Genomic DNA, 5,888 nt, shown 5'->3' on the forward strand with positions numbered 1-5,888 from the left:
CTTTATTTCACATTTTTGGGAATATTTTCAGAAGGCTCTTGGCACAAAGCTATTGTTCAGTACTACCTTCCACCCTCAAACTGACGGACAAATAGAAAGGGTGAACCAAGTACTAGAAGACATGTTACCAGCTTGCGCCTTAGACTTCAAAGGGAGCTTGTGCCGATATTTATGCTTAGCGAATTCGCCTACAACAATAGTTACCAAGCTACTATTGGAATGACGCCCTACGAGGCTTTGTACGGGAGGAAATGTAGATCCCCTATATGTTGGTACGAAGGCGGTGAAAAGAAGGAGATGGGATTTCGAACAGAGTTCATTGACAACACCACCCGTGCTATACAGAACATTCGCCAAAGGATAGAAACTGCTCAGAGTCGACAGAAGAATTACGCAGATAAGCGACGAAGGCCATTGGAATTCAGTGTCGGAGACTCAGTATTCCTCAAGGTAGCTCCTATGAAAGGAGTAATGAGGTTCAGAAAGAAGGGAAAGCTAAGCCCGCGCTATGTGGGACCATATCAAGTTTTGAAAAGAGTTGGAAAGGTAGCTTACGAAATAGAGCTGCCTCAGGAGATGTCAGCTATCCACAATGTGTTCCACGTTTCGATGCTAAAGAAATGTATTCCGAGCATAGACCAAGTGATCGAACCACAGACAGTACAAGTGCAAGAGGACCTAAGTTATGAGAGCCGACCGGTTCAGATATTAGATCGAGATATCAATAGACTAAGGAACAAAGAGGTACCCTTAGTAAAGGTCCTGTGGCAAAATCAACGGTTTGAAGAAGCCACTTGGGAATGAGAAGACGATATGAAACGAAAGTACCCGAAGCTATTTTAAGTTCGAGGATGAACTTTCTATGAGGTATGGGGTACTGTAACACCCACGAAATATTTAAGTTATACATATGGGTATTCTCTTTTAGAATAAAAGGGAAATGGAAATAGAACCAAAAAGAAATAAAAAGAAAGAGAAGTTAAGGCTTGAACCATGAACCCCTCATAATAGATAAAGCTAAATTGGTGTATGATAACCACTAGAGTCATGAATGACATATGAATAGCAAAGAATGGAAACTTTAGTTAAAAGTAAGAGTATGATTAAGTAAGGGAACAAGAGAAAATCAAGTAGCTTTCCTCCTCTTCCTCTTGGTTAAGAGAAGAAGCAAGCAACAGACAAAGACAAGTTGCCTTTTTCTCCTTCCTTCTTTCTATTTTCGTGGGAATGAAGAGGGTGAGAGAATAGAGGAGTCAAGGGGATGAATTGGGACATTTTTTCGTCCTCATTGAGAATAAATAGGAATGAGAGAAGAGAAGGGAAAGAAAGTTTGGCTACTTCTTCCTCCTTCTTCTTCCTCCTCCTTCTTTCTCCTTCTTCCTCCTCCACCGAGACCTAGGACTCTTCCCTCTTCAATTTCTGAATCCAAGCTAAGGTTTTCTCCCTAAGAAAACTAATCCACAAGAAGGAGTCCTCAAGATCTACTCCTTACAAGCAAGAGAAGCACAAAGAAGAACTAGGAGGAGAAGCTTTCTTCTTCCTCTTCACAAGGGTACCTTCTTTTTAGAAAAAAAACCAAGCAAAAGAAAGTAAGTATCCCCTCACCTGTGGTACAAGTAGTTCATGTGTTTTTCCATGAGTTTAGATTACAAAAAAAAAAAATCTAGGGTTGCCTCTTGGAACTTTCGGCCACCAAAGTATAAAAATCTTAAGGAAGCTTAAGATCTAAACTAAACATGCTCACTATTTCAATATGATATGTACCATATGATAGAAGATTAGTTTAATGTTCTCATGCTTGTATGTTGCTTAGAACTTATATTCATGTTCCTTAAACTTTTGGCCATGATGAGATTAAAGCCATAAGAAAGCTTAAAAACCAAATCTAATATGCTCATGGTTTTCCTTATGATTTGACATGAAGTTAGCTTGATATTCTTATGCTTGTATGTTGCTTAGGCTTAGTTTCATGTTCCTTGAACATTCGGCCATAACAAGACCAAAGACCTAGGAAGCTTAGAACTTAACCTAAACATGCTCATGATGTTCTTTATGGTTTATGATATGAAATTAGTTTAGGGTTCACATGATTTTATGTTGCTTGTAACCTAGGGTTAGGCTTGGTAACTTTCGGCCAAAACAATACCAAGGACATAGGAAGCTTTGAACTTAAACTAAACATGCTCATGATGTTCTTTATGGTTTATGATATGAAATTAGTTTAGGGTTCACATGCTTTTATGTTGCTTGTAACCTAGGGTTAGGCTTGGTAACTTTCGGCCATAACAAGACCAAGTACCTAGGAAGCTTAGAACTTAACCTATACATGCTCATGATGTTCTTTATGGTTTATGATATAAAATTGGTTTAGGGTTTACATGCTTTTATGTTGCTTGTAACCTACGGTTAGGCTTGGTAACTTTCGGCCATAACAAGACCAAGGACCTAGGAAGCTTGGAACTTAAACTAAACATGCTCATGATGTTCTTTATGGTTTATGATATGAAATTGGTTTAGGGTTCACATGCTTTTATGTTGCTTGTAACCTAGGGCTAGGCTTGGTAACTTCCGGCCATAACAAGACCAAGGACCTAGGAAGCTTGGAACTTAAACTAAACATGCTCATGATGTTCTTTATGGTTTATGATATGAAATTGGTTTAGGGTTCACATGCTTTTATGTTGCTTGTAACCTAGGGTTATGCTTCGTAACTTTCGGCCATAACAAGACCAAGGACCTAGGAAGCTTGGAACTTAAACTAAACATGCTCATGATGTTCTTTATGGTTTATGATATGAAATTGGTTTAGGTTTCACATGCTTTTATGTTGCTTGTAACCTAGGGTTAGGCTTGGTAACTTTCGGCCATAACAAGACCAAGGACCTATGAAGCTTGGAACTTAAACTAAACATGCTCATGATGTTCTTTATGGTTTATGATATGAAATTGGTTTAGGGTTCACATGCTTTTATGTTGCTTGTAACCTAGGGTTAGGCTTGGTAACTTTCGGCCATAACAAGACCAAGGACCTAGGAAGCTTAGAAATTAACCTAAACATGCTCATGATGTTCTTTATGGTTTATGATATGAAATTGGTTTAGGGTTCACATGCTTTTATGTTGCTTGTAACATAGGGTTAGGCTTGGTAACTTTCGGCCATAACAAGACCAAGGACCTAGGAAGCTTGGAACTTAAACTAAACATGCTCATGATGTCCTTTATGGTATATGATATGAAATTGGTTTAGGGTTCACATGATTTTATGTTACATGTAACCTAGATTCAATACCTTTTAAGTTTCGGCCACTTTATGGAATTAGGGTTAGAGACCCAATTATGATTTACTATGTGTCTCACATGCTATGATATGAATTAGGAGATGCTAGTTAATGATTTCCATGCATGATTATGTTTTCCCTATGATATGTCATATGCTTGTTTTTGTATGCTTATGAATCATGCATGATAATGACTCTTATGATGGGCTATATGCTCAAGTATGCATGCTTTATGATATGACAAGCAAAGGCCTAAGAGTTGCTTCCCTAGTAGTTGGGACTAAGAGCACTCTTTATGATATAACAAGTAAAGGCCTAAGAGTTGCTTCCCTTCTTGTTGGGACTAAGAGCACTCTTCATGATATGATAAGTAAATAAGACATGCTATTTTACTTTTTATGTGGCTTGTACCAGGACCTTAGTGTCCAAGGGATGGGCTCCTTAGTTCGTCCCTAGGTCGACGGACGTAGTACAGACCTAGTATCCCTAGTTGGTTTGGGATTAGCTACCCCGTCCTAGGGATTGCGCACATTTATGTTATGTGGTACATGGCCGGGCCCTCATGTTGAGATTATATTTAAGTATTATATGATATTGTTTTAAAGACATCTTGTACATGACATGACGCATGTTTTTCAAAGACATCTTGCATATACTTTTATGATATGACATGATCTAACATGATGTTCTTTTATGTTATGATATGATATGACATGATGCTCATTATGATATGATATGACATGATGCTCATTATGATATGATATGATATAACATGATGCTCTTTTACAATATGATATGATATGATATGACATGATGATCTTTTATAATATGACATGATGTTTTGGTTCGTAGAATGATATGATATGTTATGATGCTCTTTTACATGATATGATGTTTTAGATGTCTATGACTCCTTGCTATATGTTTATGTGATTATGCTATGATACATGGTTTTTTTTGTGAGTAGGAAAGGATCTTACTAAGCCTGTGCGCTTATAGTTATTTTCCTTGTACCGCAGATAAAGGTAAAGGATGGATAAACTAAGGGAGCAGCAGGAGGGGCAAGAGATGTGTATGGTGGTGGCTCGGCTAAGGAAAAATATCTGCTTATGTTAATTTATGCATGTTACGAACCATGTCTATCTTATGTTTATGTTTTGCATGTTTACATAATACTTATTCATGCTTATGTTGGGAATTGATATCATGACCTTTTTAAATTTAAAATTAGGCTTAACATGCTCATATGATCATATATGGTTAGATAATTAGCTATGGGTGTTAAAAAGAAAAATAATTTATAAACTTAAGAGAATATATTAATAAATACTTCCGCTGTTTTAGAAATAGTTTAATATGCATGTATGTTTTCCCGTAACCCCGCCCTAGCAGAGGGGCGGGCGTTACACTAGGTTTTGTTTATACAACATGTAGCATGAAAACTTAACTAACAACATATAATAGATCATACATCATGAAGTAACACAAACAAACATGATTAGATTTCAAAACCTTGCTCTAAGCCTTATGTTCATCCTTGGCCGAAACCTAAGGTAAGGTTTTAGGTTTTGTTTATACAACATGTAGCATGAAAACTTAACTAACAACATATAATAGATCATACATCCTGAAGGAACACAAACAAACATGATTAGATTTCAAAACCTTGCTCTAAGCCTTATGTTCATCCTTGGCCGAAACCTAAGGTAAGGTTCTAGGTTTTGTTTATACAACATGTAGCATAAAAACATAACTAACAACATATAGATCATACATCATGAAGGAGCATAAACAAGTATGATTAGGTCTTAAAATTTTAATCTAAGCCTGGTATTCCATCTTGGCCGAAACCTCAAGAGTGAGGTTCTAGACTTTTTGTTACAACATGAAGCATAAATTGTAAACTTGACAACCATAAGTGACCACAACTCCTCATCTTGGCTGAAAGCTTGCAAGGAAATCCCTAAGTTTTTCAAACAACTTTTAAACATAAAGCGTACGAGAACTATTGTACTGCAGGTGAGGGAATACTTACATCCTCTCACATAATTCACTAAGAGAATACCCTTTGCTTCTTGAAACTTTTTCCTAGAAGAACTTCTTTGGCTTGGTTTCAGCAATGGTGAGGGTGAGGTTTTTGGTTTTTCGGTGGAGAGAAGAAGGAAGGAAGAAAAGAGAAGAAAAATGAAGTTCTCTTTCCCTTTTTCTTATTTATGTTGAATGAAGGAAGAGGGAAATTCATCTTTTTCCATTAGGGAGGAAGAAGGTAGCTCCAACTTTTCATTCTAAGTCTCCTTCTAAATGAAAGGCCTTCACCTTAACTACAATTCCCCTTCTTTTCCTAATAGCACACCCCTGCTGGGGCTACTGGTTATCACATACATGCATCTAACATAAGGTCCAAGGTTCAAACCTTGGTCATGCCTCTTTTTGGTTCTATTTTTCTTTTATTTTGGAAAAATCCACATAAGGCCTATTTTAATCACGGTAAAATTCATAAAATTCCTAGGTATCCTATGGGTGTTACAGCTATAACAGCAAACTGGTTAGGCAATGTCCATAAGGGCCTCCGAGCAAATAAGAGAATTATTTGCTCAACTCCAAGAGGCT

Source organism: Zingiber officinale, chromosome 2A (assembly GCF_018446385.1).
Source record: "Zingiber officinale cultivar Zhangliang chromosome 2A, Zo_v1.1, whole genome shotgun sequence".
In the NCBI taxonomy this organism is placed as follows: Eukaryota; Viridiplantae; Streptophyta; class Magnoliopsida; order Zingiberales; family Zingiberaceae; genus Zingiber; species Zingiber officinale.